The 16,757-nt window shown below is 41.3% G+C and overlaps 1 protein-coding gene across 1 annotated transcript in view; it reads right to left on the bottom strand.

Annotated features, from left to right (window-relative positions):
• ITGBL1 (integrin subunit beta like 1) overlaps positions 1 to 16,757 on the bottom strand; it is a 223,881-nt gene that overhangs the window by 181,349 nt on the left and 25,775 nt on the right. The window lies entirely within an intron of this gene.

Raw genomic sequence — 16,757 nt, 5'->3', positions numbered from 1 at the left:
TTTTTCTAGAGATCACTCGGTCGTCACTCAAAGGAACAGCCCTTAAGAAAAGCTACATGGTCACATGGGACCAGGGACAAGATGTGCTTTCAGCTCAGGAAGACAAGTACCAACCACCTGGGTCACAGAGCACCTTTGCTCAGGACTTCCGTGTGGCCAATTTCAATTAAAAGATGCCAAGTGGAATCGAAGTTTTTCTTTCATTTCTGTCTTCACTTTATGACTAGTTTGCCCAATTACATAGAACTTCCAGAGTCTCGATGCCTTCCTGGTTTAAGTGTCCTGGCCCAACTCAGTAAGAAAAGTTGATATGGCAGTTATGCATTTGGGGGATGGGGTGGGTAGTATAAGGTAAGCAGAAGGGGAGAGCAAATGTCTTCTCCTTGTGCCTAAAACAGACATTTCCTAAAGCTGGCTCTAGCAACTGCTATCCATGTGACTGAACCCAAGCTTCCTAAAATCTCTAAGCACTTGGACTCTTGACCTTCGATTTAGGAATTTAAAAAGAATTTACCTAAAAGGAATAACGTGAGGACTAAAAGAATCCTTTTACAGCACTTATCATAGTGCCTTGTACATTCGTAGTGGTCAGTTATTATTAGTTGTAATAATGAATACAGTGCTTATGAGGTAAACTTACTTACAGAGCCCAGAAGACCACTTAATCCTATGGCCTCCATTCTAGCTCCCTCCATCCTGTAAAGCCAAGTCTCCCTCTCTTTTCCCTCTGCGTCAGACCTCCCAACTGCGAAGGCAGTTTCCAGGGCCTTTCCCACGGTTGGGCATTGCCCTCTGCCATGCTCCCTTGGCTTCCCTGGCTCTCCAGACCCAGCCTGGCGATAGAGATCCAGCAGCTCGTTAATCCAACTCCCCAGATTGTCCACTCTTATAGCACAGACCCTGTTTCTTCATTCCTCCATGCACATCTCTAGGTTTTTAACCTTTGTTCAGGAAAGGGCAGGAAGCTGCCGCCAAAGGATCTTCACTGGATGAGAGGGAAGGACATGGGAGAGGACCACTGTACCACAGAATCAGAAGAGGGAAGATTTGGGAAGTGATATCCAACTTAACAGTCTTTAACATATGTGTCCATGTGTGATCACTATAATGAAAACAATGGAGAGAAGGAAGTTGAGAATGGCAATGATATAAGGATGCAAGGTTTCAAGGGAAAATCAAACACCATTGACACTGATTATTGATATTGGAAAACCCAATAAAATGAGAAGAGGAAAGATGAAAAAATTGATGTGTTCTCTGTAGGTTATAACTAATTACAGCCATTCATTGTGAGCCGTTTATCATTCATGCCTAATTATCATGCAGCACAAGCACAATTATGCATATTGTGACATATTAAAATCATAGAACCAGAATTTTTAAGCTTGAAGAAGCTTTCCAGATTATGTAGGTCAAGCCACTCCCTGGTGTGAAGTGTGAGACGTTAAATGATTTACTGGGTCACAGAGCTGTGCTCAGACAGAGGGAACCCCAGCCCAGGTCTCCTGATTCCCAGCCTTGGGCTCCCTCCCTGCTGGCCACTGGCCTCCCTGGGAGTTTATCTCCCTTTGGAGTAAATGGGATTTGATTAGAGGGTGAAATTCTATACCGAGTATTACCTGTAGTCTTGCAACAGAAATAGGTTTTAAATCCTGGTTTCAATATGTTAATTTTCAGAGGTTAGTAAATCATTCAAGTAGAAATGTTCTATGAAAAATAGTAACTGTGGAGTAATACAGAATGTAACACAAAGATTTCGGGGGAGGGTACCTGCATGCAGATAAGTTGTGGAAACAGGCTGGTGGGAAAATTAAAGAGTATTAACAAAACCGACATGAGACAATAAAGCTTTTGAAAATATCCCACTCTATTATGAAATACACACTGTAAGCTACAAGATATTAACTTTTACCTCAATGAATTCCTTTTACCTAGAATCCTTGCGTCAAGACAAAGGGAAGCTAGGTCGGTTATGTAAACCATGTAAATTTACCACCACTACCACGCCCCCCAAATGGAAAATCTAATTCCTAATTATGTTCCAGACAGAAGCAAGTAAAGACCTCTTTTATTTTTTTTTTTATTTTTGCGGTACGCGGGCCTCTCCCGCCGCGGAGCACGCGCAGGCCCAGTGGCCATGGCTCACGGGCCCAGCCGTTTCGCGGCATGTGGGATCCTCCCGGGCCGGGGCGCGAACCCGCGTCCCCTGCATCGGCAGGCGGACTCTCAACCACTGCGCCACCAGGGAAGCCCACTAAAAACCTTTTTAATCCTCTTCCACCTCCCCAACCTGGGCTCACCCTATGTGAGGGAGGCGCCTCCTACAGTATGACTTGAGAAGTACCAAAAATTATTTGCTTGAAAAAAAATCTTCCCTCTGTTACTTCTTTCTACCAAAAAAAAACTGTGTTCCCCGAAGACCCCTATACACATAGCAACAGCGCTGTTGAAGGAACAGCACCCATACACAGATTAAGCCCGGAGGATCCTTGAGATGATGGGATGAGGACAGGTATGTTTCGACAAGAAGACTCTAGGCTGGGAAAAGAAAATCAAGCCTGGGGAAGAGGTAACTGTGGTTATGTCTGTTGGGATAGAGACTGGGTGTTATCTGTGTGGGGGGCTGGCAGCAAAGATGGGCTATTACATGGTTATGCCAATGGCAAGCTCAGTTGCTAATATTCCCATCCCTTCAATATCACACATTTCTAAGTAATGGACACCAGAGGTTTGGGGCCCAGTCATCATTCCTGTTACTTATTCCTGTTTTTTGGCAGAATTTTTCACGTTTGTCTGTATGTATACATACTTTTCCCACAGCTGACAACAGAGGAGACATACAATAGTGGTTGTGATTTTTCAAACTTTTTTATATTTTATGAAATCTTTTATATTTTATGAAATCTTCATACTTATCATTTCAATGACTTAAATTATCATATTAATTTGATGTGCTATCATGTATTTTATACTACTGGATAAATAATTTGCCTATGACTTTTTGCTTTTATAGGCATCAATGCATTAAGCATCTTCATGTATATAGCATTTTCCTTCCCCTGGGTTATCTCCTTAGGATAAATTCCTAGAAGAGACCTTATTGTCTCTAAGGTTAGAACTTAGAAAAAGTGAATAAAGGAAAAGTGAATATGAAGCATATGTAATATAATAACATAAAACATAACATAGAATATTAATATTATATTTATTTGTATAGAGGTGAGTATATATATAGGGGTGTGTGTGTGTATACATACATATATACATATATAGAGAGAGTTGTATAGTTATATATTCTGATTGAAGTGTTATAATTTTTAGCCCCTTTCAAATTTTTACTAGAAAAATTATACTCATAACTTTTAAAAACTGCCACTTATTAATCAAGGAGTCAAACAAAATCTGAGGAATAAGTAAACAGTCACCCAAAGTTCATTGCTATCGTCTATTTAAAACTTGAAGGCAAATTTCACCTGAAACATGAGCTCATCTTGAGACTTTGAGAGGAAGCCACATAAGCTCTCTGGGTTTCAATTTTCTCGATTAAAACAAAACAAAACAGGAATCTCCAAACCCCCTGCTTGCTTCCTGGCTCTCCATTTGTACGCATTATTATTTCATGACTACCCAATACACACACACCGCATATTATGTCTTGTCACAATTGATGGCAGATAAACACTATGTTCCCCCCAAAATGGCTGAGTAGTGGGATATTTAGATAAATGATACTGATAGGACAAACCTAAATATGTGCTCTCGGGTTAAGAACAAGGAAATATCATTAGTTAAAACGTCTGTATGAATCTAACCTGGCACATCTCTTAAATGGATCTGAGGTTAGAAACCAGCAACAGATGGCAACATGCTTTGCACAAAGCCAATTTCTCTATAACCTTAAAACTCTGAAAGGTCCCCAAAGAAGAAAAATCAGATAGGCTCTTAGCCAGGGTTGTCCTCAAGACAGATGAAGCTAATAGACGTGTCAAAGAAAGAAGATGAGATTGCTGTTCCCTGGGCTTCAGTCCCCCAGGTGCAAGGACATTTTGCCATCAGGCATGTAAAATAAATCTTTGGGTGACTGGGAGGACAGATGTGGAAAATACATTGGCAGGATGAACAGGTGATGAAGACCCAGCTCACATACCACTCAGGAGAACAGTCGTGTGGCTGAAGCCTGTCCTGGGTGCAGGTGTCATTTCCCACCCGCAGACCAGAGCCACTCCGGTCCAAGTAAGAGAACGCAGAATGTACGTTTCAGTCAAAGACTCTCAGGACACAGTTTACTGCAACACTGAGCATCATAAGAAAGAGTACAGGACATGAGGCATATTAAAATGATTTAATGTGAAATAGCTGCAATTTTTTTTTCCAAAAAGTAATTGAAACATGCTGTCTTCTTAAAGTTTGCCCAGCCTTCATTAGGGTCATCATCTTTCATCAAATCACTGGGAGAGAGGATAAAAGATCAAAAAGCAAAGAGTGTTGTTTTTGCTAGGGAAGGAAGTTAGAGAATTCAAATAGCCCTTTATTTATGAACTACTGGAGGCTTTCTTAACTCTAAACAGAAACTCCTATGAGCAAAATTTTGAAAATGCTTAGCATGACCTGAAATCTGCTCATTCAACAAAACCTGTCATTTCCATCTCCGTGACACCCATTCACCTATTTATTTTTTGATATTTACTTATTTGTGCATCTACTATGTGCTTAGCAATCCCAGAAACCTTGGGATTTACTCCCAGAAAATGCCTTCATAGAGAGATTGTTTAATACTGTTAAATGCATTTATACTCTAGGCAGCTTGAAGCATCTCCATTTAAATTTGGAGGGTGAAAGGGTTCAGGATTATTAGAAAAGCAATGCAAAGAGAATGAAAGAATTAATATTCGGCTTCTGAAACTCAAAAGAGGATTGTATAGCAAGACAATACACTTGAAAGCCAGGATCTTAGAAGAGATTTTCTAAATTCCTTTGGTGGCTACATTTTAACCTATCACCCGCTGGGACTGCTGACTTAAATCCTGGTGTTTTACTAAATGGACTTCCCAGGAACACCGAAGGGGAAGTAAAGGAAAAGCTCATCCTTTCAAGCTCTAAGGAATTCTGGTGAAAGAAAGACAAAGAAAAGAAGGACCAGAGAAAAGAAGGCAGAGGAAGCAGATCTGATCCGTAGGGGGAATTCTGACAACCCCTATCAGGAAATTCCTGGTAACACTGCCAGCCCTAGCCTCCTTTCTGACTAACAGAAGTGGCCTCAGGAAACCTGAACAGGAAATTAGTATCCACTGTAAATTACAAAGAGGCCCTAAAAACTGCAATAAAGTGTGTCAGCTCCATTGAGTCAAATCTGGACTCTAAATGCAACCCCATTTATTCCATTTCTCTCTTCTTCCAAAATAGCAAAATCACCTCCTAACTGAATAAGGGTCAAGCATGACCACAAATACAGCCACATATTTGAAGCAGTTGAACTTGACAAAGAGGGTGCTACTTACACTCCAGATTTTCCTGTAGGGAAACGTTCATCCAGGGGACTCAGAATTTGCCATCTTAGAATTCAGCTTAAACCAAGTGAAATATTTAAAATCATCAAAGGAATGCGTGGCAGAAGAAAGTGGCCATGGATGATGGAAGGAAAGTTGCCAGAATTCATTTGGAGACATGGACCCTCTGCTACCATTTGTCTAACCTTAAAAAATATCTTGCAATGTTAACAATCCAAATTCAATGTCACAGCTTGTACCTGTTTACATAAACTTTCTCTTGATGAGAAAGCCAAAAAGTGGGTTAATTTGGAAGCTATCAGCTTTATAAGGTAAACTGTGGCCGAGACAGGGAAGGTAAGATGATCTAAAAGGATGGTCAGAAGGACAGCGTGGCCCTAATCAGCTCCTCCATCTGTTGACCTGGAAGAGGAGAAAACGTCTGCAAAGGAGACCCATGAACTTTATTCACAATCTTTCATCAGAGACAGAGAAACAGACAGAGCTTCCTTAACGACAAAATTCAAACACATTTAACTCACAGTGGTTTACCTAATTATAAATTGGAGGTATATAAGCACTTACAAATGATAGAGCAGAAAAGTCATTAGAACCTTCAAAAAATCATTTTATAGAATTTCCAGCCAAATGGTTTACCCAGAAACAGAAAGATCTCACATATGCAATACACTAGTATACCAGTTATTAACAATGGAGTCAATATGAAGAAGAAATTTGAGAAGTCTTTACTAAACGTCAGGAAATGTCTTTGGCTTTGGGGCAACGCTGGTGCTGGGAATACCAAGGGATTCCCAGCTCATCGACAGAAAATCATGTTATTCAGTGATGATTTCTCTAATGACCGAGAAACTCTGCTCTCTTTCTCTGCAAATCTGTCACTAAAATCTGAAGCGAGAAGGTAAACAGAGCCAGAAGGTAAACAGAGCCAGAGCTACTGCGTTTGACTTTACCCACGCTTGTTGGGCGTGGCCTATTTTGTCAATACGTTGATTTGTAGTCAGTCTAGCCTCTTCTCTGTACTCATTTGTAATTTCTCACCCCTCTGAAGTTATCACACCCCAAGGATACAAATCCCTTTCATTCTTCAAGACCCAGCTCAGAGGCACCACCTCCCACATGATAATCCCAAGCAGAATTAATGGTTTCTCACACAGTACATGAACAAGTCAATTACTCACACCTCTGCTTATAGTAGTACTATTTTAATCAGTGTTGGCTTCAGGGTTGGACAATTCTTTTTGGCTTACGAGAACTCTGTGTGTAATAGCTGCCCATTAAGTGTGTCTTAGCTCAGGCTACTATAACAAATACCATAGACCGGGTGGCTCAGACAACAGACGTTGATATTTCTCACAGTTCTGGAGGTCGGGGAGTCCTAGATCAAGGTGCTGGCGTGCTTGGTTCTTGGGGAGGGCCCTCCTTCTGGCTTGCAAACAGCTGCCTTCTCACTGCATCCTCACATGGCGAAGAAGGAAAGAGCTCTGGTGTCTCTTCCTCTTCTTATAAGGGCACTAATCTCACCATGCGGGATCTACTCTCCTGACCTCATCTAAACCTTATCACCTCCCAAAGGTCCCACTCCCTAACACCATCATACCAGAGGCTGGAGTTTCAACATATGAATTGGGGGACGGGGCAGCGGGGGTAGGGGAGTGGGGGACACAAACTTGCAGCCCATCAGGAAGTCTGTTTACCCTTATTGAATGTTTCCATCATTGCAAGTAAGCTCTTGAAACAAAGTCTAAAATGAAAACATTTTGTTTTTCACTTGTTCTAAAAGCTAGCAATTCTCACACCAAGACCTTTAGTCCACCTCTCAATGGTTTCTATTTTTTCACCAGTGAGTCAGACAAACTGAATGCTATTTTATCCATGTGCATCAGTATTTTGGTGTCCTTTGATGTCAGTGACCTCATCTCTAGCAGTACATTTAGGCTTTTTCCTCTAGTGTGAAACAAAATAAAACAAAAGTTTACTCTCTTCCTTCAGAAGGAATCTTACCAAATGCTACTCTAACATTATTTCCACTCACTATTTCCACTCACGCTTTTCAGAAAACGAATCTTTCTGCTGCAGATCTGACGATGTAGGCTTGCATTTACAAAGAATTATTCTCCAAATGGTCATTCAAGTGTGACATTTTTCATTTAAATATGATCCAATTTTTGTCAATCCCTGTGATAGGCCACCTTACATTATTTCATTTAAGCTTCACAAGAGAGATGATTCTCATTCTTCCTATGAAACAGACTCAGAAGAGGTGAAATAACCCGTTCGGTGTTGCACAGCCAATCCAAGACAGACAAGATTCTATCTATCCAATATTTTTAACCCTGAAGCCCATATATATTCAACTACATCATCTGGTCTTTCCAAGCCATCTGCCAAAGTATTGAAGGGAAACTAAAACACATTGAGCACCTCCTATACGCCACATGCTAACAGAGAAACAGTAAGCGTTCCATAAAAATTTAATGGATGGGGGCTTCCCTGGTGGCGCAGTGTTTAAGAATCTGCCTGTCAATGCAGGGGACATGGGTTCAAGCCCTGGTCTGGGAAGATCCCGCATGCCACAGAGCAAGAAAGCCCGTGCGTGCACCACAACTACTGAGCCTGTGCTCTAGAGCCCACGAGCCACAGCTACTGAGCCCACGCACCACAACTACTGAATCCCACGCGCCTAGAGCCCGTGCTCCACAACAGAAGCCACCGCAATGAGAAGCCCACGCACCGCGAGGAAGAGTAGCCCCCGCTTGACACAACTAGAGAAAGCCAGCGCGCAGCAATGATGACAAAACACGGCCAAAAAAAAAAAAAATTTAATGGATGCGAGTTGGAAAAAAAAACACCTATCATTGCAAAGCTGTATACAGTTTATATCTCAAAAGAAGTAGAATTTGATCCCTACTTTGGAACGTGAGTTTTGTTTGTTGAACGTCTCTAATCTCATTGATTACCACCCCCAAAACATCCTGTAACAGAGATTAATAGTTATTGCTATTGTGTTCTCTCTGATCTCAGAATGTTGTACTGAGAATTCCATGAATAATATATAGGATACCTAGCACAGTGCCTGGGCACACAGTATATACTGAGTAAATAGCACTTTCTATTAAGTTGTCCTATTCTTCAGTTTATAGGCGAGGGTAGTTGTCAGGCAGGTTTAGTAGCTTTTACATCCTGACACAGCTCTCACAAGGTAAAGTTAAGAGTCAGCTCAAGTCTTCCTGGTTCCAAAGCCTGTGACCTGGAATCTCCCCCCATGACCATTCCTGAAGGCATCCCACTTTTACAATCGACACGGGAAAACTAAGCAGCCGTATGTCCTTACCCTACTTAAAAGTAAAGGAATGAACTCTGAAATGCAATCCACTCTTTTCAGTCAGGATATAGAGTCAGTTCAATGTGTATGTCAAGCTAAAAACCATACTCCCTTTAACATGACAACGAAGAATGAGAAGATTGCTCTGAAAAGAGCATGCCTTCTAATTCGAAAAGCCACTGCTCTCGTGACTCTGGCCTCTTCTGGAATCACACTCTCCCCCGAATGCCAATGCAAGGGCTGGCTCCTTGGTTTGAAAGGCATGGCTGGTGTCATCCAGACATCCTTTGGGAAATATCAATATCTCCACTTATTGGGGCCCCAATTTCCTCCTCTGTGTCCCCTCTCCCATCACAGTGAAGGCCCACTGTGATGATCACCCCCCTGAACCCCAGGATTTCTATCATCACCACCTCCTAGGCCCCAACCTTTCTGCACAGCTGTATGCAGCCCCCCTTCTGTGACAACTACACACTGAACATGCACCTGGCTAACTTTCCATCTATCTTCCTAGGCACAGTGGAGTTAGGGAGGGTTAACCCTTCTTTCTGACCTGAATAATCTGTAAGGAAATACATTTTATAAGCTGAGATTGGATATATTTCTATGAGCTCCCCACATTCATTTCCTTGAAAAGTAAACGAATTCCTTACTTTAGGCCATTGCTTTGCCAATAAGTCTGATCTTGACAATTACTTGGAACACTAATGAAAGACACACATCTATGAAATGTACTTCTCTAGAAGAGGGGCTTAGGAAGCCGATGACAGGAAGACATCACAGCTAATTCTTACGATAACCCAAGCTGGGAAAACACACCAAAGTAATTTAATTATACATCAAATATGTTTTAAAATAAATTTTTGCCAATACAATTATAATTGCGAATTTTATCCATATTTTCACTGTCAACTTTTCAACAATTACAACCATATTTTTAAAGCATCCTAATTTTGTTTTTTCAGTGATGTTGAGGTAAACCTCCAGTCCAGGCCTTTCTTTCAGCCAGAGCGTTGGTAATGGGGCAGGTTTGGTATTATTTTAGGCCACAGTACAGGACATGCTGTTATCTACAGGCTCCATATAATTTCCTGCGCTCCTCAAACGTCTCCCAGCAACTGCCCTGACATGGCTCGAAATTAGCTTGAGCAATCAGACAGGATCATAACACCTGCCTTGGAGCTATAACTACACATTTCTCTTGTGAAATCTGATGTGCTTGAGTAATATGCTAAATCTGGGATTTATTTTTACCTAAGAAAGATATAGAAACAAAAAACAAGATAGGTCAATAAATTAATGGGAGTACCTAGAAGCCACAAAACAAGTTCAAGGTTTATGAAGAAATATTATAAAGAAAATTTTATTGTAAAATATTGCCTCTAAGAATGTATTTTAGTAGCTCTTCACGTAGTTTTAGATCTCTTTCCCCATTTGGTTGATGCAATTTCGAAAGCATTAAAAAAAAAAATAGCTGACACTTGAAAGCTACAGTATAGCCATTTTTTTGTGTGTAACACTAACCTAAGTAAAGTATGGAATACTGGATGTGTGTTTATACCCCTTACAGTGCTAAACATGCATCAACTGAATAAATGAATAGTAATGTAGCCATTGAGAACAGCAATAGCAAGAATGACTAAAATTATCATTAGAGCTTGGCTTCCGGGAAGATGGCGGAAGAGTAAGACGCGGAGATCACCTTCCTCCCCACAGACACACCAGAAATACATCTACAGGTGGAACAACTCCTACAGAACACCTACTGAACGCTGGCAGAAGACCTCAGACCTCCCAAAAGGCAAGAAACCCCCTACGTACCTGGGCACGGCAAAAGAAAAAAGAATAAAAAGAGACAAAAGAATAGGGACGGTACCAGCACCAGTGGGAGGGAGCCGTGAAGGAGGAAACGTTTCCACACACTAGGAAGCCCCTTCGCGGGCGGAGACTGAGGGTGGCGGAGGGGGGAAGCTTCGGAGTCGCAGAGGACAGCACAGCAACAGGGGTGGGGAGGGCAAAGCGGAGAGATTCCCACACAGAGGATCAGTGGCGACCAGCACTTACCAGACGGAGAGGCTTGTCTGCTCCCCGGCCGGGGCGGGCGGGGCTGGGAGCTGAGGCTCGGGCTTCGGTCGGAGCGCCGGGAGAAGACTGGGGTTAGCGGCGTGAACACAGCCTGCAGGGGGTTAGTGCGCCACGGCTAACCGGGAGGGGGTCCGGGAAAAAGTCTGGACCTGCCGAAGAGGCAAGAGACTTTTTCTTCCCTCTTTGTTTCCTGGTGCGCGAGGAGAGGGGATTAAGAGCGCTGCTTGAAGGAGCTCCAGAGACGGGCGCGAGCCGCGGCTAAAAGTGCGGACCCCAGAGACGGGGATGAGACGCTAAGGCTGCTGCTGCTGCCGCCACCAAGAAGCCTGTGTGCGAGCACTGGTCACTATCCACAACCCCCTTCCGGGGAGCCTGTGCAGCCCGCCACTGCCAGGGTCCCGGGATCCAGGGACAACTCCCCCGGGAGAACGCACGGTGCGCCTCAGGCTGGTGCAACGTCATGCCGGCACGACGTCATGCCGGCGCGACGTCACGCCAGCCTCTGCCGCCGCAGGCCCGCCCCGCACTCCGTGCCCCTCCCTCCCCCCCGGCCTGAGTGAGCCAGAGCCCCCGAATCAGCGGCTCCTTTAACCCCGTCCTGTCTGAGCGAAGGACAGACACCCTCCAGCGACCTACACGAAGAGGCGGGGCCAAATCCAAAGCTGAGCCCCGGGAGCTGTGCGAACGAAGAAGAGAAAGGGAAATCTCTCCCAGCAGCCTCAGAAACAGCAGATTAAAGCTCCACAATCAACTTGATGTACTCTGCATCGGTGGAATACATGAATAGACAACGAATCATCCCAAATTGAGGAGGTGGACTTTGCGAGCAAGATTTATGATTTTTTTCCCCTTTTCCTCTTTTTGTGAGTGTGTATGTGTATGCTTCTGTGTGAGATTTTCTCTGTATAGCTTTGCTTCCACCATTTGTCCTAGGGTTCTATCCGTCCTTTTTTTTTCTTTATTCTTTTTTTTCTTAATAATTATTTTTTTATTTTAATGACTTTATCATATTTTATCTTACTTTATTTTATTGTACTTTATCTTCTTTCTTTTTTTCCTTCCTTCCCTCTTCCCACCCTCCCTCCTTTCTTTCTACTTCTACTAATTCTTTCTTTCTACTTTTTCTCCCTTTTATTCTCAGCCATGTGGATAAAAGGCTCTTGGTGCTGCAGCCAGGAGTCACTGCTGTGCCTCTGACGTGGGAGAGCCAACTTCAGGACACTGGTCCACAAGAGACCTCCCAGCTCCACATAATATCAAACGGCGAAAATCTCCAAGAGATCTCCATCTCAACACCAGCACCCAGATTCACTCTATGACCAGCAAGCTACAGAACTGGACATCCTATGCCAAACTACTAGCAAGACAGGAACACAACCCCACCCATTAGCAGAGAGGCTGCCTAAAATCATAATAAGTCCACAGACACCCCAAAACACACCAACAGACGTGGACCTGCCCACCAGAAAGACAAGATCCAGCCTCATCCACCAGAACACAGGCACTAGTCCCCTCCACCAGGAAGCCTACACAACCCACTGAACCAACCTTAGCCCCTGGAGACAGACACCACAAACAACGGGAACTACGAACCTTCAGCCTGCAAAAAGGAGACCCCAAACACAGTAAGATAAGCAAAATGAGAAGACAGAAAAACACACAGCATATGAAGGAGCAAGATAAAAACCCACCTGACCTAACAAATGAAGAGGAAATAGGCAGTCTACCTGAAAAAGAATTCAGAATAATGATAGTAAATATGATCCAAAATCTTGGAAATACAATGGACAAAATGCAAGAAACATTTAAAAAGGACATAGAAGAACAAAGATGAAACAAACAACGATGAACAACACAATAAATGAAATTAAAAATACTCTACATGGGATCAATAGCAGAATAACTGAGGCAGAAGAATGGATAAGTGACCTGGAAGGTAAAATAGTGGAAATAACTACTGCAGAGCAGAATAAAGAAAAAAGAATGAAAAGAACTGAGGACAGTCTCAGAGACCTCTGGGACAACATTAAACGCACCAACATTCGAATTATAGGGGTTCCAGAAGAAGAAAAGAAAAAGAAAGGGACTGAGAAAATATTTGAAGAGATGACAGTTGAAAACTTCCCTAATATGGGAAAGGAAATAGTTAGTCAAGTCCAGAAAGCACAGAGAGTCCCACACAGAATAAATCCAAGGAGAAATACGCCAAGACACATATTAATCAAACTGTCAAAAATTAAATACAAAGAAAACATATTAAAAGCAGCAAGGAAAAAACAACGAATAACACACAAGGGAATCCCCATAAGGTTAACAGCTTATCTTGCAGCAGAAACTCTGCAAGCCAGAAGGGACTGGCAGGACATATTTAAACTGATGAAGGAGAATAATCTGCAACCAGGATTACTCTACCCATCAAGGATATCATTCAGATTTGATGGAGAAATTAAAACCTTTACAGACAAGCAAAAGCTGAGAGAGTTCAGCACCACCAAACCAGCTCTACCACAACTGCTAAAGGAACTTCTCTAGGCAAGAAACACAAGAGAAGGAAAAGACCTACAATAACGAACCCAAAACAATTAAGAAAATGCGAATAGGAACATACATATCGATAATTACCTTAAATGTAAATGGACTAAATGCTATAACCAAAAGACACAGATTGGCTGAATGGATCCAAAAACAAGACCCATATATTTGCTGTCTGCAAGAGGCCCACTTCAGACCTAGAGACACATACAGACTGCAAGTGAGGGGATGGAAAAAGATATTTCATGCAAATGGAAACCAAAAGAAAGTTGGAGTAGCAATTCTCATATCAGACAAAATAGACTTTAAAATAAAGACTATTAGAAGAGACAAAGAAGGACACTACATAATGATCAAGGAATCGATCCAAGAAGAAGATATAACAATTGTAAATATTTATGCACCAAACATAGGAGCACCTCAATACATAAGGCAAATACTAACAGCCATAAAAGGGGAAATCGACAGTAACACATTCATAGTAGGGGACTTTAACACCCCACTTTCACCAATGGACAGATCATCCAAAATGAAAATAAATAAGGAAACACAAGCTCTAAATGATACATTAAACAAGATGAACTTAATTGATATTTATAGGACATTCCATCCAAAAACAACAGAATACACATTTTCCTCAAGTGCTCATGGAACATTCTCCAGGATAGATCATACCTTGGGTCACAAGTCAAGCCTTGGTAAATTTAAGAAAATTGAAATTGTTTCAAGTATCTTTTCCGACCACAACACTATGAGACTAGATACCAATTACCAGAAAAGATCTGTAAAAAATACAAACACATGGAGGCTAAACAATACACTACTTAATAACCAAGAGATCACTGAAGAAATCAAAGAGGAAATCAAAAACTACCTAGAAACAAATAACAATGGAGACACGACGACCCAATACCTATGGGATGCAGCAAAAGCAGTTCTAAAAGGGAAGTTTATAGCAATACAATCCTACGTTAAGAAACAGGAAACTATTTGAATAAACAACCTAACCTTACACCTAAAGCAATTAGAGAAAGAAGAACAAAAAAAACCCAAAGTTAGCAGAAGGAAAGAAATCATAAGAATCAGATCAGAAATAAATGAAAAAGAAATGAAGGAAACGGTAGCAAATATCAATAAAACTAAAAGCTGGTTCTTTGAGAAGATAAAATTGATAAACGCTTAGCCAGACTCATCAAGAAAAAAAGGGAGAAGACTCAAATCAATAGAGTTAGAAATGAAAAAGGAGAAGTAACAACTGACACTGCAGAAATACACAAGATCAAGAGAGATTACTACGAGCAACTATATGCCAATAAAATGGACAGCCTGGAAGAAATGGACAAATTCTTAGAAATGCACAACCTGCCAAGACTGAATCAGGAAGAAATAGAAAATATGAACAGACCAATCACAAGCACTGAAATTGAAACTGATTAAAAATCTTCCAACAAAAAAAAGCCCAGGACCAGATGGCTTCACAGGCCAATTCTATCAAACATTTAGAGAAGAATTAACACCTATCCTTCTCAAACTCTTCCAAACTATAGCAGAGGGAGGACACTCCCAAACTCATTCTACGAGGCCACCATCACCCTGATACCAAAACCAAACAAGGATGTCACAAAGAAAGAAAACTACAGGCCAATATCACTGATGAAAATAGATACAAAAATCCTCAACAAAATACTAGCAAACAGAATCCAAAAGCACATTAAAAGGATCATACACCATGATCAAGTCGGGTTTATCCCAGGAATGCAAGGATTCTTTAATATACGCAAATCAATCAATGTGATAAACCATATTAACAAATTGAAGGAGAAAAACCATATGATCATCTCAATAGATGCAGAGAAAGCTTTTGACAAAATTCAACACCCATTTATGATAAAAACCCTGCAGAAAGTAGGCATAGAGGGAACTTTCCTCAACATAATAAAGGCCATATATGACAAACCCACAGCCAACATCATCCTCAATGGTGAAAAACTGAAAGCACTTCCACTAAGATCAGGAAAAAGAACAGGTTGCCCACTCTCACTGCTATTATTCAACATAGTTTTGGAAGTTTTAGCCACAGCAATCAGAGAATAAAAGGAATCCAAATCGGAAAAGAAGAAGTAAAGCTGTCACTGTTTGCAGATGACATGATACTATACATAGAGAATCCTAAAGATGCTACCAGAAAACTACTAGAGCTAATCAATGAATTGGGTAAAGTAGCAGGATACAAAATTAATGCACAGAAATTTCTGGCATTCCTATACACTAATGATGAAAAATCTGAAAGTGAAATCAAGAAAATACTCCCATTTACCTAGGAATAAACCTACCTAGGAGACAAAAGACCTGTATGCAGAAAATTATAAGACACTGATGAAAGAAATTAAAGATGATACAAATAGATGGAGAGATATACCATGTTCTTGGATTGGAAGAATCAACATTGTGAAAATGACTCTACTACCCAAAGCAATCTATAGATTCAATGCAATCCCTATCAAACTACCACTGGCATTTTTCACAGAACTAGAACAAAAAATTTCACAATTTGTATGGAAACACGAAAGACCCCGAATAGCCAAAGCAATCTTGAGAATGAAAAACGGAGCTGGAGGAATCAGGCTCCCTGACTTCAAAGCTACAGTAATCAAGACAGTATGGTACTGGCACAAAAACAGAAAGATAAATCAATGGAACAGGATAGAAAGCCCAGAGATAAACCCACGCACATATAGTCACCTTATCTTTGATGAAGGAGGCAGGAATGTACAGTGGAGAAAGGACAGCCTCTTTAATAAGTGGTGCTAGGAAAACTGGACAGGTACATGTAAAAGTATGAGCTTAGATCACTCCCTAACACCATACACAAAAATAAGCTCAAAATGGATTAAAGACCTAAATGTAAGGCCAGAAACTATCAAACTCTTAGAGGAAAACATAGGCAGAACACTCTATGACATAAATCACAGCAAGATCCTTTTTGACCCACCTCCTAGAGAAATGGAAATAAAAACAAAAACAAATTCGACCTAATGAAACTTCAAAGCTTTTGCACAGCAAAGGAAACCATAAACAAGACAAAAAAACAACCCTCAGAATAGGAGAAAATATTTCCAAATGAAGCAACTGACAAAGGATTAATCTCCAAAATTTATAAGCAGCTCATGCACCTCAATAACAAAAAAACAAACAACCCAATCCAAAAATGGGCAGAAGACATAAATAGACATTTCTCCAAAGAAGATATACAGACTGCCACCAAACACATGAATGAATGCTCGACTTCATTAATCATTAGAGAAATGCAA

This window comes from Globicephala melas, chromosome 18 (assembly GCF_963455315.2).
Source record: "Globicephala melas chromosome 18, mGloMel1.2, whole genome shotgun sequence".
NCBI lineage: Eukaryota > Metazoa > Chordata > Mammalia > Artiodactyla > Delphinidae > Globicephala > Globicephala melas.
This window is presented reverse-complemented; position numbering and strand designations above follow the sequence as displayed.